General features: G+C 46.8%; 2 pseudogenes; both read left to right on the plus strand.

Annotated features, from left to right (window-relative positions):
• Nucleotides 1-8,480, plus strand: part of LOC129354382 (nascent polypeptide-associated complex subunit alpha, muscle-specific form-like) — a 20,851-nt pseudogene extending 12,371 nt beyond the window's left edge.
• Nucleotides 8,481-10,104: 1,624 nt separating this feature from the next.
• Nucleotides 10,105-17,456, plus strand: LOC129354412 (claudin-11-like; annotated as a pseudogene).
• The last annotated feature ends 1,703 nt before the right edge of the window (nucleotides 17,457-19,159 follow it).

The raw sequence follows: 19,159 nt of genomic DNA on the forward strand, positions 1-19,159 counted from the left end.
AACCTCCGGGAACAGGCCCACTTCCTGTTAAGGTTCCGGGAACAGGCCCACTTCCTGTTAAACCTCCGGTAACAGGTCCACTTCCTGTGAAACCTCCAGTAACAGGTCCACTTCCTGTGAAACCTCCGGTAACAGGCCCACTTCCTGTGAAACCTCCGGGAACAGGCCCACTTCCTGTTGAGGTTCCGGTTACAGGTCCACTTCCTGTTAAACCTCCAGTGAAAGGATTGGTTTCCACTAAAACACTGGTAACAGGACCAGCTCCAGTAAAAGGACCAGCTTCCACCCAACCTTCAGTAACAGTAACACCAGTATCACCAGTATCACCAGTACCAGGACCAGCTGCTGTTAAAATGTCAGTGAAAGGACAGGTTTCAACTAAAACCCAAGTGACTGGAGTTTCAGTCCAAATTCCAGTAACTGGACCAGTTCCAGTCAAAACACCGGCAACAGGACCAGCTTCAACCAAAACTCAAGAAACAGAACCAGTTTCAGTCCAAACTCCAGTTACCGGACCAGTCCCAGTTAAAGCTCCTGCAACAGAACCGATTTCAACCCAAACACCAGTAACAGAACTGGTTCTGACCCGTAAACCAGTAACAGGACCAGTTCCAGTTAAATGTCCTGTAACAGAACTAGTTCTGACCCATAAACCAGTTACCGGACCAGTTCCAGTTAAAGCTCCTGCAACAGGACTAGTTTCAACCCAAACACCAGTAACAGAACTGGTTCTGACCCATAAACCAGTATCAGGAACTGATCCAATTAAATCTCCAGTAACAGAACTGGTTTCAACCCAAACGCCAATGAAAGGATTAGTTCTGACCCATAAACCAGTAACAGGACCAGTTCTGGCCCAATCACCAGCAACAGGACCGGTTCCTGAGGTCCAAAGCCAGAGGCTGCCAGAACCTCAACGGGACCTTCAGACCAACCAGGAGGACTTCTGTGAGAACATGTCGACCCAGTCCGACAATCAGTCAGGTACCGTCCAACACAAAACCTGCTCATTTATTCTACTCCATTATCGGGTCAGACCGGTCCGATTCTGGTCGCCAAACTGGAACCAGAATCCTTCAGGTTCCAGGAACAAATATAATCCCAGTAAATCAGGGTGTTCTGATAGTCCGATAGGCTCGGTTCGCTTTCACGTTGCACTGAGTCAAACGATTCAAACCCTTTGAGCAGCCTGTTCCCCTCCTGGCCTGTGGGGGCGCTGCACCAAAATCCACTGGAGGAAATGACACAAAAACCTCAGAAAATACTGAGTGCCACTTCCTTCTTTACAAAATGGAATCATTTTAGCAGTTGGAGGATTTCTCTTTGGCTAAAGAATGCTAAGAACTTTAGCCAAAGTCCTGCACTGGTCCACTTCCTCCTTTAGGAGCGGGTTGTGGTCCGCTGAGCATTCACATATGCATTCAAACTGAACCAGAGTTCACTTCATCAAAACCAAACCCGAGGTCTGTAGGCGGGCCAGAGTGATCAGCATTCACCAAACGAACCGGATTTATAGCCAGACGGACTGGAGTTGGATTAAATCGGACTCCCTTTAATCTCACGCCTCCATCGTCTCCTCAGCTTTATGTGGCAGGAGAGTCAGAAGCTTTCTAGTGTTAGCAAACTAAAGAGAAACAAAAGCCAGAAACTGCAGGTATCAAACCCCATATTGGCTAAAACCTTCATTTGAACAAACTGATGCTGTCAGTTTCAAAATGAATCCTGGCTGACAGATTTGTTTCAGTTCCTCTAAATATGCAGAACAAACCAGATGAGTCAAACCAGTATGAAGAGAAATTACATTTTGAGAACTGATGGTTTTTTCCCCCAACATAAATTTAACCTAATCTTTTTTTACATTTGGTTCATAAATATTTACTGTAACGTTAATAAGCCCGTTCTTCTTTTCCCATCACATTTTTCAGTTTCTTGCTTCTCCTGCAGTTTGGAAAAACAACAAAATGAAAATAATGAAAATATCTGATTATAATTTGTCAAAAAAGTTGTAAAATGTTGCCCTCTCTGGAGCTCCGTAGCTCAGGCTTCATTTACAGTAGAAACAACTTTTAAGTTCAACTGGTCAGATAAAGTTAGACTTTATATGAGTTAGCATTTTGATAACTTTTGTTATTTTTACACATTTGTAGTTTAAGTTTTAGGATTTATTTTATGTTCAGCTTTCAGAGTCACTCACCCATGTGAACTGATTTTTTCCTTTAAAACTACATCAATGCCCAGAGTCTCTTCTCTATGTATACAGTTTATATTCAACATGTCTGTATTTCTTTCTACTTTCACTCCATGTGAACTGAATCAATGCAAAACAAACTCTTGTCATAAAACACTTTACAGACAAAACTCTGCATGTGGCCATCAGATGTAGTTTGGTCTGTAGTTTCACATGGTGGCGCTGTGTCCCGCCTCGCTTGCGCCCCAGACAGGAGGGAATCACCATAGAAAACGAGTGACTCGGCCTTTTATTTAATATTTGTTTAACATCCAGTTTTAACATTGAAAATCTTCAGGATTCGTCTCCCAGCTCTTTGCTCATTCTTGGCTGTAGCTGCAGATTGACCAGGTTTCCGTTTCTGTTCCTGCCAGCCCTTGTCCAGCCTCTCCTCTCAGTCTCTCCTCCTCTCGCCTTCATCGCCTCCTCATCAGAGAACCCCCCCCCCCCTGCTCCCCGCTCAGGCCGCCCGCCCCACCGACCTCAGCCTGCCGCCGCAGCACCAGGCGGCGAAGCCTGACAAAACACCATCAGAGTCCCATCATGCAACAGAAGCCCAGGCTGAACACATCTACCAATCAGGCGATGAGTCTGAGAGCTTCAGCCAATCGCTGGGCCCCTGGGAGATGAAGGCGTGGCCTGAGGGGCGCCAGGTTCTGACTCACCTGGTGGAGGGATTCGTCATCCAGGAGGGTCTCCAACCGTTTCCTGTAAGAACTCAAAGAAACAGCAACATCTGGTATCATGATGTACTGAGGGTATAGTCAAAGTCCGCTAAATCAATTAAAGTCTGATCTCTTTCTTGGTTTAGTGTCCTTTATTTTTTATATTCCATTTTAGTTTATTATTCTTTTGCTCAGTAAATATAACTTTTTGTTGGAAAATTATATTTTACCACTCATTTTATAAATGGACAAAAATCCTAAGAGTAAAACATGGAGATTTAATCTCCTGTTGGAGACAGAATAACCAGATGTTTTCATAAATCTACTTTATTGTTTATGTTTATTCAGTGATGAAATATTTATATGTAAAACCTGATTTTGTCCAGTAAAGATTCCATCTGTTATAATTTCCTCAGTTCTTCTCCTCAGGAACAATAACTGTTGAATATTCAGTGAGACCCGGTTCTTGTCGCCCAGGTGAACCGCTCCTCCCTGCTGGTTCCGGATCAGGTGCCCAAAACCCCAGGAAGTGAACGGGACCAACGGGAGGCCGGCGCTGCCCGCATCGGAACCCATGAAGCCCACGGCGCCGTCCACAGACTCGGAGGAAGAGGACGGCGGCGACACCGGCGACCGGGGAACAGTAAGGCTGGACGGAACCGCGTTCTGCGGGTCAGGCGGAACCGGGCTCACCCTGTGTGTTGTGCTCCCTCAGAGTCGGGCCACAGAGACCGGACGGTGCTGCACTGTCAGTTCTGCGGGAAGCGAGGCCACGCCCACAACTTCATGCGCTCCAAACGGTTCTGCTCCACTTCCTGCGCACGCGGGTAAGAACGGCGTCTTCTGTCCTCAGAATCAGACCAGGAGATCGGTCCATTTCTTGGTCCATTTCTTGGTCCATGTCAGGGCAGCAAAACTTACAAATAAGTTTTGAATAGATTTGTAGAGATTGATTTGGAATCATTGATTGTTTTCTATTTCAGCAGCTGAAAGAGACTAATGAGCCACACTGATCATGATTGTCAGCGCTAAGACCCGCCTCCTGGCTCTGATTGGTTGTTTCTAATTAGTATTGAAAGAAATGGAAGGAGCTCAGATTTGTCAATGCTTTTCTGTCTCATACATACTTTAACCACATAGTGACAGTTTCAGCAAATGTGTGAATTAGTTGAATGTATCAAACCTGCTTCCAGTCATTCAACACATGACATCCGTCACGGTTTTAAAAAGTGTGAAAATCTTAAACAAAGTGAGTTCTGACCTTGGCTGCAGAGGTATTGCTGCAGCTGCAGCTGCCGCAGCTGCTGCAGCTGCGGCGGCACTGGCAGGATGTGGTTCTGTGGTACCAGTGCAGAGGCAACCAGCTGGTTAATCCAGATCTGAGCCACTCGTCCCTCACCGCGCCTCTGGCTTTTCCCTTTCAGTTTCAACGTCCGGCTGACGAAGCGCCTGAGGGCCCTGAGCGCCGGCAGCCGGTCCGAGAGGCCCCGACCGGCTCTGAACCGGGCCGAGTCGGTACCGGGGAAACCGCTTCTGCTGCGCCTGGTAGGAACCGCCGTCCAGCCTCCACTCAGACATGACAACACACCTGCATGAAAAATACTCAAATACATACATGAAACGAGGAAAAGCAGAGAAACGTTTGGGGTTAAAAAACCAGGAATCATAATAATTTGGCCAACAGAAAATTATTCAGTTTTCATAATTTTTAAATGAATCTTTGTTCAGATCCTCTCATGACCCACTGAGGTTCTGCAGGCCCGTTTCTGCTGGAGGAAAGGTGGGAAGTTTGCGCCCTCTGGTGGTCAGTAGAGCCATGACAGCGACTGAACCGGGCCCTCTGTGAACTTTAATAACATTTCACTCAATACAAATATGCAAAAACTCTAATGTTTTTACAGAAGTTCAAATTTAAATCCTTGCTATAGAAATCACATAAAATTATTTTCCATGTTTGTATCAGAACCTTTAGATTGTCTATTTTTTCCTTCACTTTTAACACAAACAGCAAATAATTTATAAAAGATAAATGACTAAACATGTTTGAAATGTTGCACTAATTGAGTCTTTAATATCACACTAAAAACAAAAGATAAATTATAAGGTACCAAATAAAAAGCAATTTCAAAAATTGGAAAATAATTGATTATTAGTGTTTATGGTTTGTTTATTTCTCCTCTAAAATGTTTAATTTTTAAAGATTGAAATCAGAGATTTTTACTCGTCCTAAAATGACAGCAATAGAAATCATGCGTGGACTCCACATGTCCCCTTGTCCCGCCTCCTTGTCTCTCCTCCTGCCCCTTGTCTCCTCTTGTCCCCTTGTCTTTCTCCTGTCCCCTTGTCCCGCCTCCTGCCCCCTTGTCTCCTCCTGCCCCCTCATCCCGCCTCCTGTCCCTTGTCCCGCCTCCTGTCCCCTTGTCTCTCCTCCTGCCCCCTGTCCTCCTGTCCCTTGTCCCGCCTCCTTCCCCTTGTCTCTCCTCATGTCCCCTTGTCCCGCTCCTGTCCCCTTGTCCCGCCTCCTGTCCCCTTGTCCCGCCTCCTGTCCCCTTGTCTCTCCTCCTGTCCCCTTGTCTCTCCTCCTGTCCCCTTGTCCCGCCTCCTGTCCCCTTGTCCCACCTCCTGTCCTTTTGTCCTGCCTCCTGTCCCCTTGTCCCGCCTCCTGTCCTTTTGTCCCGCCTCCTGTCCCCTTGTCTCTCCTCCTGCCCCCTTGTCCCGCCTCCTGTCATTTTGTCCCGCCTCCTGTCCCCTTGTCCCGCCTCCTGTCCCCTTGTCCCGCCTCCTGTCCCCTTGTCTCTCCTGCCCCCTTGTCCCGCCTCCTGTCCCCTTGTCCCGCCTCCTGTCCCCTGTCCCGCCTCCTGCCCCCTTGTCCCGCCTCCTGTCCCCTTGTCCCGCCTCCTGTCCCCTTGTCCCGCCTCCTGTCCCCTTGTCCCGCCTCCTGTCCCCTTGTCTCTCCTCCTGTCCCCTTGTCCCGCCTCCTGTCCCCTTGTCCCGCCTCCTGTCCCCTTGTCCCGCCTCCTGTCCCCTTGTCTCTCCTCCTGCCCCCTCGTCCCGCCTCCTGTCCCTCGTCCCGCCTCCTGTCCCCTTGTCCCGCCTCCTGTCCCCTTGTCCCGCCTCCTGTCCCCTTGTCCCGCCTCCCTGCAGCCCCGGGACCTTTGGAGCGCTGGGCGCCGCGAGAAGGACGGGAAGGAGAAGCCGGCGGCGGCGGAGCAGAAGCAGGAGGACGAGGGGGGTCGTCCCCCCACGGCTTCGGAGAGGCGGAGGACGACGAGGACGACGGAGGAGAGGAGGATCCTGCTGTTGCCATGGCAGCCAGGATGCAGCAGCGGGCGGCGCGGCGAGCGCGCAGGGCGTCGGCGCCGGCCGTCACGGCTTCGACGCCGACCACCACGTTCCGGCCCGCCCGGCCCAGTGGAGCGTGGAGGAAGTGACGGCCTTCATCCACACGCTGCGGGTGAGTCTCCGCCCACCGGACTGCAAAATGTGGCGCCTGCGCAAAACGCCGGAGGGGAACGGCTGATGCTTTAGCTCCCGTCTGTAGAACAATAAGAAGTTTTATTGGGAAAATAACAGAAAAACGACGAAAGAAAACTCAAAACCAGTAATATTATATTATATTATCTTTATTTTATCTTTATTCTCCGTGTCGCTAATGTATCAAGATTCAACACCAAAAGTCCAGATTTGTTCTGAACCAAGAACAGAACATTGAGTCGGCAGCAGTTTCATGTTTTCAGGCTTGACGTTTAATTTGTGATTATTAATGTTCTGAACACAGCAGTGGTTAATTAGCTCATTTAAACATCTGATACTGATGATCTGTCACAATGGTTGCCTTTATTTTTAGCTGAACTGAAACACCAAATTCTGCAGCACAGCTACATGTTACGGTTATCATAGTCAAGCTAGCATAACTGACCCACTTCCCTCAGCCTCCCTGCTTGTTTTTTATTATGAAATGACCTCATAATGTTGACAGTTAGCAGCAAGCACTGCGTCCCCTTTGTCTTTAAATATCAGGCGGACATTGAAGATTTAGTGCATGAACGAAACAAACAGCTAAACCAACTAGCGATGGTTAGCAGCAGAATCTATTTAACTAAAACTGAAACAAATAAAAACAGTAATTAATGAAAAAACTCAAACTAAATTATGCCTCTTTGAAACTAACAGATACTGAAATTATAGACTTAATGTTCTCAGTTACTGAGTTTTTGAATCTATAAATTCATCTTGCAACAATGAAATAAAACTAATCAACAATGAAAAGCCCAGAGTTGATGTACCCAGAAGCGGAGCGGAGTCGCTCTCCACCGCTCTGGAACCAGCAGCGTGATTTACATCAGCAGGCGACGGCGACTCGCTTCCTGGATCCAATCATCCAATTAAACGTTTCGCAAAAAACAGAAACCATCAGCAGCCTGAGGCAACTTCTCTCTACCCACAAACTGTCGTTGAGCAACTGGAGAACATCTGGAGGTGGAGGAAAAAACCTCAGGGAGAAAAAAACTCCCGCGCCTCCGGGTTCTGCCGGATCCAGGTTCTGCCGGATCCGGGTTCTGCCGGATCACTCCGGGTTCTGCCGGATCCGGGTTCTGCCGGATCCCTCCGGTTCTGCCGGATCCACTCCGGGTTCTGCCGGATCCGGGTTCTGCCGGATCCACTCCGGGTTCTGCCGGATCCACTCCGGGTTCTGCCGGATCCGGGTTCTGCCGGATCCGGGTTCTGCCGATCCACTCCGGGTTCCAGCAAACAGATTCTTTTCTTCTAAACGGTACAGAGAATATCAGCGTTAATCAGAACCTGATAAGAGCTGAGATCATCTGACGACACGCCCGTCTGTTGTTCAGAGAAACTCATCACCATCATCATCATCACCATCATCATCATCATCATCATCATCACCATCTCATCATCATCATCAGCATCATCATCATCATCATCATCATCCTGATGTTATAAAACTAAAGAAAAAAGAAATACATCAAAAAGAAAAGAAAAAAATACGTAGTGATAAAAATCAGCCAATAACTTGGATTCAGTCTGTCGTGTTGCTGTTCCCTCAGCATCATGCCTCCACCACCGTGTTGGTTGCTGCAAATTCCTGTCAAATATTTCGCTTTCGTCTCATCTCTTCAAAAAACTGTTTTGCTTCCCTTCGTCCTGCTGCCATCTTGTTTTTAGAGGTTTTCTCACTCAGTGCTTCACAGTTTTTCTGTCCTGACCTTTGACCTTTACCCAAGAACAAAGTCAGTTTTCCACACATCTTCTCAGCAGTTTGCATTAAGTTAGACCTGAATAAAGCAGCAGGTTACTGACTTTCTGCTGGTGTGTGTGTGTGTGTGTGTGTGTGTGTGTGTGTGTGTGTGTGTGTGTGTGGTGTGTGTGTGTGTGTGTGTGTGTGTGTGTGTCGCTCCGCCAGGCTGCGGCGATGTGGCCGAGGCCTTCAGGCTGCAGGAGATCGACGGTCAGGCTCTGCTGCTGCTGACTGAGGATCACCTGATGACCAGCATGAACATCAAACTGGGTCCGGCCCTCAAGATCTGCGCTCACATCAACGCCCTGAAGAACCAGTGAGCGGACGAGGAGGCGACCCAGGGGGGCATCGAGCCCAGGGGGGCATCGAGCCCAGGGGGCGGCGCAGAGGGCGGCGCTCAGAGGCAAATAAAGACAAGAAATCTGGAAACTTTGGGTTCGTGTGCTTTGACTGGACCCAAGCTGACACCAAGGATGACAGAACAAAGTCACAAAAAGAGGAAATTGTTGGTAATTTATAATTTATGATGTTGTGATGGAGGTGTGGCCTTAGCGGGACCGGACCGGACCGGAGCAGAACCTTGTCTGTTTTAGGCCGCGTGTAGCAGGAACCACGAGGAGTTTTGTACCTTTCTGTATATTTTACAAGCACTGGAGAGTGTACATTTCAAGCTATTTCATGAAGGATTTTCAACATTTAATATATGAAATTTGTCTATTTAGTTTTTTTAGAGCGTGACGTCAATGACAAATCTATCCCTGTAGCCAACATAACCAGTGTGTGTGTGCATATGTGTGTGTGTGTGACTGAGTGTGTGTGTTAAAGGAAGAAGACGACAATAATCTGTAGAGTTTGTAAGTCATTCATCAAAGTTTAATGTTTTCTATCAACAAGTTGTGGACAGAAACTGGGTTTGGTTGAAGCGGCGCCGTCAGGGCAGCGAGCGTCTGCAGCCGTCACATTTTTATGATATCCTGCTTGAAATTATTTAATAAATGAACAATTAACCAAACAGACTGCAGCTTTTCTTCAGACCTCAAATTAATTAGAAAAAAAATCATTTATAGAAGATAATAAAGAGTAAAAACATATTTTATATGTAAACGTGAATCAAGTGAAAATTTTACAATGGAAATAATTCAGAATTTTACATGTAAAGCTGTTTAAAATGAAAATGCATAGAAAAGAATATATTTATCCATCATATATTTTAATCATTAACAATAGAAAAGTCCAGATTTCTATATTTTTTAAATAAGTTTTGTTTTCCTTTTTTGTCTTTGTTCAATTTATATTTAATAATTCAGTTAAATTTTTTTTTATCATTTTCACTTTACCATTTTATTTATTATTAAATTTTACATGATTACATTTTAAGTTGTTATTTTAAGAGAGAAGCAGCATTAAAATGTCGTATTATATTGTTTTGTTGGCTGGACTGATTATAAAACATCCAAATATTTTCTAGAAATTTTCTGAGTTTAATCTCAGTTTCTGGGTTTTTGCTGGACGTTTTCCACCCATGAAGTTCCTGAAGTTCCTGATGTTCCTGAAGTTCCTGATGTTCCTGATGTTCCTGAAGTTCCTGAAGTTCCTGAAGTTCCTGATGTTCCTGAAGTTCCTGATGTTCCTGAAGTTCCTGATGTTCCTGAAGTTCCTGAAGTTCCTGATGTTCCTGATGTTCCTGAAGTTCCTGATGTTCCTGATGTTCTGTGGTTTGAAGCTCCTGCATCTGAAGGAAACTGATTAGGATTCATGTCTGAGTTCCTTCCTGAAGATGCAGCTCCTGACCTTTGCCCTCCAGATGTTTCGGATCAGCGCGCTGCTCCTCTCCTCTCCATCTGGTTCCTGTTTGGATCTGGATTTCCCTGGTTGGCGTTGCGATGGGGGCAGGTTGGCGCCACACCCTCAGATAAATCTTACGGTTTCTCTGCTTGTGGAACGCAGAGCGACGCGACGCTGCAGCAGCTGCTGCTTTCATTTCAGACTTTTTGAAACATTTTCAGTCGGGGAAAAGCGTCTTCAGGAGAATTTATTTTCTGAATTACGCAGAAGAACAAGTTTTATTTATCCGGTTACTTTGGATAAGTTTTTGTTTCCTGGACACAGGAATAACAAAAAGCCTCAGGAAGATCAAACGTTGTATTGTTCGGGTCTCCATGGCGCACGTCTGCAGGCAGCTGGTTGGCGTCGGGGGGAGCTGCGCGGGTTGGGTCGGCTCATCTTCGCCACGGCGACCAACGACTGGGTCCGGACGTGCGATTACTCGGTGGCCACCTGCCTGCGCATAGACGAGCTGGGATCCGCGGCCTGTGGGCCGAGTGCGTGGTGTCGCCGGCCCTGTACCACTGCGTGACTCTGGACCAGATGTTCTCACTGCCGGGTGAGCTGCTGGTTCTGACTGGGACCTGGTTTGATTGGAGCCTGGTTCTGGTTCTGGTTCTGATGGGACCTGGTTCTGACTGGGACCTGGTTCTGATTGGGACCTGGTTCTGATTGGAGCCTGGTTCTGATTGGGGACCTGGTTCTGACTGGGACCTGGTTCTGATTGGAGCCTGGTTCTGATTGGGACCTGGTTCTGACTGGGACCTGGTTCTGACTGGGACCTGGTTCTGATTGGGACCTGGTTCTGATTGGGACCTGGTTCTGATTGGGACCTGGTTCTGACTGGGACCTGGTTCTGATTGGAGCCTGGTTCTGATTAGGACCTGGTTCTGATTGGAACCTGGTGACTGGGACCTGGTTCTGATTGGGACCGTTCTGACTGGACCTGGTTCTGGTTCTGGTTCTGATTGGAGCCTGGTTCTGGTTCTGGTTCTGACTGGGACCTGTTCTGACTGGGACCTGGTTCTGATTGGGACCTGGTTCTGATTGGGACCTGGTTCTGATTGGGACCTGTTCTGACTGGGACCTGGTTCTGATTGGAGCCTGGTTCTGATTAGGACCTGGTTCTGATTGGAACCTGGTTCTGACTGGGACCTGTTCTGATTGGGACCTGGTTCTGATTAGGACCTGGTTCTGATTGGAGCCTGGTTCTGATTGGAACCTGTTCTGGTTCTGATTGACTCCGTCAGAGATAAATTTTAACTATTCTCTGGAACTGGAAAATATTTAAAATATCCAAATTAAAACCAAAAACAATAAATAAACAGAAATAAATAAATTATCATCAGAATGGAATTATTGAACTTACAATCAAGTTAATTGATTAATTGATTAGTTGCTAATTGATTGACTGTCAAACAACAGCAGAAAGTCTTTTCAGTTCTTTGGGTCAGTTTGTAAATTATTGTGTGATTTTTTATACATTTGATAAAATATTTTCTTAAAATGATTCAAACTGGAAAACATTTTTTCATCTCCAGTTTATTTTTTCAAAACCGTCAAAAAGCTTCAGGTTTTTGGATTTTTGGTTAAAATAAAATATAGCGTCTCCAGTTCCTTAAATTTTTGTTTTTGGTTCTTATTTTGTCAACGAGTCAAAACTTTGTGGAGTCAAACTGAAAATATGCAAATGATTCTGGATCTGAAGGTTTTGCTCAGATTAACGAATAATGAGTTTTAAATCCAAACGTTGTTCTAAATAATAATATGAGAATAAATTCACTGAAAACATGTTAATGCAGCAGTTTGACGAGATGTTGATGGTTTGAGACGTACCTCCCAGTGTTCCCAGTGTTCCAGTGTTCCCAGTGTTACCAGTGTTACCAGTGTTCCCCCCAGTGTTCCCAATGCTCCGTGTTCCAGTGTTACCAGTGCTCCCAGTGTTACCCAGGCTCCCAGTGTTCCCAGTGTTACCAGTGTTACGGCAGTGCTCCCAGTGTTCCCAATGCTCCCAGTGTTCCAGTGATACCAGTGCTCCCAGTGTTCCCAGTGTTACCAGTGTTACCAGTGTTCCAGTGTTCCCAATCTCCCAGTGGTTCCCAGTGATACAGTGCTCCAGTGTTACCAGTGTTCCCAGTGTTACCAGTGTTCCCAGTGTTACAGTGTTCCCAGTGTTCCCAGTGCTCCCATGTTCCCAGTGTTACCAGTGTTCCCAGTGTTACCTAGTGTTCCCAGGTTACCAGTGTTCCCAGTGTTACCAATGCTCCCAGTGTTCCCAGTGCTGCCAGTGTTCCCAGTGTTCCCAGTGTTACCAGTGTTACCAGTGTTCCCATGTGTTCCCAATGCTCCCAGTGTTCCCAGTGATACCAGTGCTCCCAGTGTTACCAGTGTTCCCAGTGTTACCAGTGTTCCCAGTGTTACCAGTGCTCCCAGTGTTCCCAGTGCTCCCAGTGTTCCCAGTGTTCCAGTGTTACCAGTGTTCCCAGTGTTCCCAGTGTTCCCAATGCTCCCAGTGTTCCCAGTGTTACCAGTGTGCTCCCAGTGTTCCCAGTGTTTCCCAGTGTTACCAGTGCTCCCAGTGTTTCCAGTGTTCCCAGTGTTACCAGTGTTCCAATGCTCCCAGTGTTCCCAGTGTTAGGCCAGTGTTACCAGTGTTCAGTGTTCCCAGTGCTCCCAGTGTTCCCAGTGTTCCCAGTGCTCCCAGTGTTACCAGTGTTCCCAGTGCTCCCAGTGTTACCAGTGCTCCCAGTGTTCCCAGTGTTCCCAGTGTTACCAGTGTTACCAGTGTTCCCAGTGTTCCCAGTGCTCCCAGTGTTCCCAGTGTTACCAGTGCTCCCAGTGTCCCAGTGTTCCCAGTGTTACCAGTGCTCCAGTGTTACCAGTGTTCCCAGTGTTACCAGTGTTCCCAGTGCTCCCAGTGTTCCCAGTGCTCCCAGTGTTACCAGTGTTCCCAGTGTTACCAGTGTTCCCAGTGTTCCCAGTGTTCCCAGTGCTCCCAGTGTTCCCAGTGCTACCAGTGGCTCCCAGTGTTACCAGTGTTCCCAGTGTTCCCAGTGTTACCAGTGTTCCCAGTGTTACCAGTGCTCCCAGTGTTCCCAGTGCTCCCAGTGTTACCAGTGTTCCCAGTGTTCCCAGTGTTACCAGTGTTCCCAGTGTTACCAGTGCTCCCAGTGCTCCCAGTGTTCCCAGTGCTCCCAGTGTTACCAGTGTTCCCAGTGCTCCCAGTGTTCCAGTGTTCCCAGTGCTCCCAGTGCTCCCAGTGCTCCCAGTGCTCCCAGTGTTCCCAGTGTTCCCAGTGCTCCCAGTGTTCCCAGTGTTCCCAGTGCTCCCAGTGTTCCCAGTGTTCCCAGTGTTCCCAGTGCTCCCAGTGTTCCCAGTGCTCCCAGTGTTCCCAGTGCTCCCAGTGTTCCCAGTGTTCCCAGTGCTCCCAGTGCTCCCAGTGTTCCCAGTGTTCCCAGTGTTCCCAGTGCCCAGTGTTCCCAGTGCTACCAGTGTTCCCAGTGTTCCCAGTGTTCCCAGTGCTCCCAGTGTTCCCAGTGTTACCAGTGTTACCAGTGTTCCCAGTGCTACCAGTGTTCCCAGTGCTCCAGTGTTCCCAGTGTTCCCAGTGTTCCCAGTGCTCCCAGTGTTCCCAGTGTTCCAGTGTTCCCAGTGTTCCCAGTGCTCCCAGTGTTCCCAGTGCTACCAGTGTTCCCAGTGTTCCCAGTGTTCCCAGTGCTCCCAGTGTTCCCAGTGTTACCAGTGTTACCAGTGTTCCCAGTGCTCCCAGTGTTCCCAGTGCTCCCAGTGTTCCCAGTGTTCCCAGTGTTCCCAGTGCTCCCAGTGTTCCCAGTGTTCCCAGTGTTCCCAGTGCTCCCAGTGTTCCCAGTGTTCCCAGTGCTCCCAGTGTTCCCAGTGCTCCCAGTGTTCCCAGTGCTCCCAGTGTTCCCAGTGTTACCAGTGTTACCAGTTCCCAGTGCTCCCAGTGTTCCCAGTGCTCCCAGTGTTCCCAGTGCTCCAGTGCTCCCAGTGTTCCCAGTGTTACCAGTGTTACCAGTGTTCCCAGTGCTCCCAGTGTTCCAGTGCTCCCAGTGTTCCCAGTGCTCCCAGTGTTCCCAGTGTTCCAGTGTTCCCAGTGTTCCCAGTGCTCCCAGTGTTCCCAGTGCTCCCAGTGTTCCCAGTGCTCCCAGTGTTCCCAGTGTTCCCAGTGTGCCAGTGCTCCCAGTGTTCCCAGTGTTCCCAGTGTTACCAGTGTTCCCAGTGCTCCCAGTGTTCCCAGTGTTCCCAGTGTTACCAGTGTTCCCAGTGTTCCCAGTGCTCCCAGTGTTACCAGTGTTCCCAGTGTTACCAGTGTTCCCAGTGCTCCAGTGTTACCAGTGTTCCCAGTGCTCCCAGTGTTCCCAGTGCTCCCAGTGTTACCAGTGTTCCCAGTGCTCCCAGTGCTCCCAGTGCTCCCAGTAACCAGAACCCTCTCCCTGTCCGCAGCGTACGTCCAGGTGTCCCGCGCCCTGATGATCGCCGCCTGCCTCCTCGGCGTCCCGGCGATGCTGCTGGTCCTCATGTCCATGCCCTGCATTCGGTTGCCCAGCAACTCCTCCACCACCGTTAAGAAGCGCCGCACCCAGGTGGGCGGGGCCATCTTCATCATCATGGGTGAGGAAGACTCCAGTCCATTCACAGGGAACAGTTAAAGTATTCACTGTAAAAACAAACTTTAGTTGAATTCATTAGGATTTAATTGGACCAACTTTCGGCTGCTGGTTGTGATAAAAATCTGGAGTTGAGAAGGAAAATGATTCATTTCCTCCTGAGTGAAACCAGATTTCAGCAGATGGTATTTTTTCCTGCTTGCTGGTCTGAGAGGCTGGAAACTGTTCAAAGCTTAATGCAGGTAAAACTCCAGCTTTGGTTTGATGTGCAGCTGGATGATAATCTGCAGATTCCAGCTTTACTTTCAGCTTTTTGACTGCAGAGCAGCTGGAGGACATGTTAACGCGTCCATCATCTGGTCCAGTCCATCATCATCTGGTCCAGTCCATCCATTTCCTGCTGGATGAGACGGACAGTTCCCTCCGGACCACAAATATGAAACTGATGGTCTGTCCCTCGTTGTCACAGCTGTGTTTGGAGGCGTAGCGACCGTCTGGTTCCCCATCGGAGCCAACAAAGCCGAGCACCTGATGTCCTTCGGCTCCTCTCTGTACGTGGGCTGGGTGGGAGCCGGGCTCTGCCTGCTGGGCGGCGCCCGTCATCCTCTGCCTCCAGGTGGCCCTCATCACCAACCCGTCCAGGGAGAACAGCTTCTTCTACTCCAGGCGGGGCGGAACCGCCCGGGAGGTCGACCGCTCCGCAGACCGCTCCGCAGACCGCTCCGCCAACCACGCCAAGACTGAGCGGGTGTGAGGGGCGACCCGACGCACCGACCCACCTTTCAAAATTCATATCTGAGCTTCGGTATGAGGAGTGAAAAATGTGCCTGACTGACTAAAACCATTTCTTTTTAGAAACAAAGACATAAATGTTCTGAACTGTAAATGTGGGTTCTGCTCAGTGAGTAACTTTGTGCTGCTCGTCCTGCTGAAACAGCTGTTTCTCCACTATGAGCAGCGAGTACATACGGATGATTGACAGCACTAATAGATCAGGGAGGATGTTGATCTTTTTAACAAATATGTAGAAACATATTTCTTGATAAAAGTTACATACTACAGCTTTAAAATTTAAAACATAATTTAAATTTGATCAGTAAAATTAGGATTATAAAAATATAAAACAAACTGAAATAAACCTTTAAATGGCTCAGAAAGTGCAATAAAAATTATAAATATAACCTAAAATAATAGAGCATGTTGCCACCAAACATAGAATTAGGCCAAATAGATCTGCACTTGTCAACCAGGCACATTGTCACTGATGCTGGATCTAGAATTTCTTTAATATCTGGACCGATACCGATACCGATAGTGGATCGGTGCATCGCTAGCTTTATGTATCCATCAGATTCTTTAGCTTTAAGCTATTTTATTACTCTGATATTGTTTCTCTGCTCAAACCGATCCATCGAGTAAAGTTGGATCAGAAATGTTTCAGTTCCAGTCAGAAGGTTCTGGGTTCACATCCTGGTTCTTTCTGCATGTTGTGCCTGTGGATCCGTCCTCCTACAGCCCAGAAACTCAGATATCAGCTTATCCTCCATCCTCTCTCCGCTAACAGGCTGTTGGTTACTCTGAACGCTGCTGCCACCTACTGACCGGAGGCCGGATCATCAGTAAAAAGTTTCATTGGATAAGAAATTAAACCAAAAAGCTTTGAACGCATCACAAATGCCTGATTTCGATCAGTTAATGCTCTAAAATCGCAGAAGCCTTTTGGGGAAATATAGCAAAGAAATGCAAATTAAAAAACATAATTCTAGTTAAAGGGGCAGTATCAGGCCAAATCATTTTTGAGTTTATATCATGTTATAATCTCTCATCAAAAACATACTTGCACTGTTACTTTAATTCTTCATGCATGTTTGCGAAATCCTGTGATCTCCATGGCAACCATTCACCTATCCCCTTCAGACTAGCCAGCAGCCATTAGCAAACACCTGGTTGAGCTGCAGGTGAGAAGTATGAGCTACTTCTCAGAGCAACGCTGGAAAAACGTTGTGAAAGGGTTAATAGAGGAGCCATGTTGCGATGACTTTCTGAAGGCGGAGTTTCAGAAAAACCAGGAGCTTCTTAAAGAGACAGAGGACCAATAACAAGGCATTAAATCAGGAAGTCAAGTCATTCTCAATATGAATGGCATTTTTAACAACTAAAGGTAACAGAGTTACTTGATTGGACAGCAGGAGGAATGACCTGAAGTCTCGGTTCCATTTATGAACTTTCAGCTGCACAAAATGTTTCACTGCAGGAAAGTTTAATGAATTCCAGTTTTCATGTCAAGATTACACAAATCCAGCAGATTAAACACATTCAGAAGATCTTTCTATATCAATGTTTTAAATCATTGCCATATTGTTTTACATTTGAGCTTTATTCATTTAGATTTTAATAACTTTCTGTGCTGATTCTTACATAAGTTAGCTTAGGTATATTTTAATGCTAAATATTGCTGTGTCAGGTTTTTTTTCTTCCACTTTTTATATCGACATTACTTTAAACAAAATGTATAATTCTTTCTTCTTGAAATGATTCAGAAATAAAAGTTTTACCTTAAAATACTGTCTCAGTTTGATTTGAGCTAAAATAACATTTTTCACATTCATTTGTTAATTTCTGCTCACAAAAACATAATTTCAAAAGGTTGGTGGGGAAAGTTAATTCATGACGCAGCAACACAACCAGAGATGTTCTGAAGTCCTGTCCTTTGGACCTGGGTGTCCAACATGTGGCCCAGGGGCCATTTGTGGACCGTGGGCTGACTGTGTGGCCCCAGACTGTGATCTGTTAATGGAGCAACAGCAACTTGATGCGAATGGAGACTTTATTAAAGTTAAAACATGTTAAAATGATTTGCTTTGTTTCTTTCTTTCATTCTAACATCGTAAATAATAAATTATTCTGATTGTTTTGTCTGGTGAAAAAAAGGTCAAAATAACTAACAGTCTTTTTTGGTTCTCTGTAAATATTTCATAACTTTTACACAAAAAACTACTTTGGTGCTGAAAAATCTGCTTACAATTGACTTTATTACTTCAATCCAACTTTATTAAATACAGAACGTTAGTGCATCTCCATCAAACTGAATTATTTTCTGAGTCTCTGCAGGAGATTTTCATGATGTGGATGATTAAAATCAGATGTTTCCAAGCAGGAAAACATCCAAAGTATGCAGAGCCCCGAACGCATCAGAGCCCCGAACGCATCAGAGCCCCGAACGCATCAGAGCCCCGAACGCATCAGAGCCCTGAACGCATCAGAGCCCCGAACGCATCAGAGCCCCGAACGCATCAGAGCCCCGAACGCATCAGAGCCCCGAACGCATCAGAGCCCCGAACGCATCAGAGGGCTGAGCTGCTGCTTCCATCCATCCATCCATCCATCCATCCATCCATCCATCCATCCATCCATCCCATCCATCCATCCATCCATCCATCCATCCATCCATCCATCCATCCATCCATCCATCCATCCATCCATCCATCCCATCCATCCATCCATCCATCCATCCATCCATCCATCCATCCATCCATCCGTATTTAAATGAAATTGCCTTGTAAATTATTATTCATACTGTTCTGATTAATCAGTTTGGAAATATTAGACAAAACAAACAATCAGTTCTTCCTTTATGATGATCCATCATCAATCCATCGATCAATAGATTATAGGCTGGTTCTGATTTCTGCAAAGCAACAGTTGCTGCATTTCCACTGAACATAAAATGACAAAAATAAATTTGAACTTCAAGTTCTGTCAATATTTCTGCAAGAAAATCAAAGTTGATCATTTAATTAAAATCATATGAATGCTGGGAAACACCGTGAGCAGTAATCCTGCCTCCTGAGCAAGCATGTGGCGACAGTGGAAAGAAACCTTCAACAGGAAACCTCCAGCAGAAACAGAACCAGTCAGAACCCGTCAATCAAAACGCAGAGGAAGGTTAAAGGAAAAAACACAACCAACAAAACCAGTCATAACCGAACATCAAGCAAAAGCACTTCTGACCGAGACGCAGCTAAATAAAGAAAATTATAAATAAATTGGAGCTGGGTGAAGCAGTCCATACCTGACCTGATTATTCACACAAAGAAAGACAGATGGCGTCATAAGAGCTTCAGTCAGGTGTCAGTTTTCTGTTCAGTTTCTGTAAAGCATAAAGACACTCAGTGTTTTCCTGTCAGGATGTTTCTGCTCAGAGACGATGATGATTCTTCTTTAAACCAGACTGTTGTTGGTCTCAGAGGCTCAGTTTGAGCCCGTCATGTCCGTCAACATGGAGCAAACCAAAAGATGGCTGCCTTGGTTTAGTGAAACTTCTGTCTGTTTCATCTGCAAAGACTTTTATCGCTGTTAAAGGGGCAGCATCATGTAAAATCTTCTTGATTCCTGTATGTTTGAGAAATACCTCAATCTCCATGGAGATAGAAAAACGCCTGGTTGCATCTAGCCCCGCCTTCGAGGCGCAGCCCCTCCCCCGAGCTCCTGCAGACTAGCCAGCAGGAATTAGCAAACATCTGGAGGAGCTGTGCATTACAGCTCAGAGCAGCACTGG

Source organism: Poeciliopsis prolifica, unplaced genomic scaffold (assembly GCF_027474105.1).
Source record: "Poeciliopsis prolifica strain line A6 unplaced genomic scaffold, Auburn_PproV2 SCAFFOLD109, whole genome shotgun sequence".
NCBI lineage: Eukaryota > Metazoa > Chordata > Actinopteri > Cyprinodontiformes > Poeciliidae > Poeciliopsis > Poeciliopsis prolifica.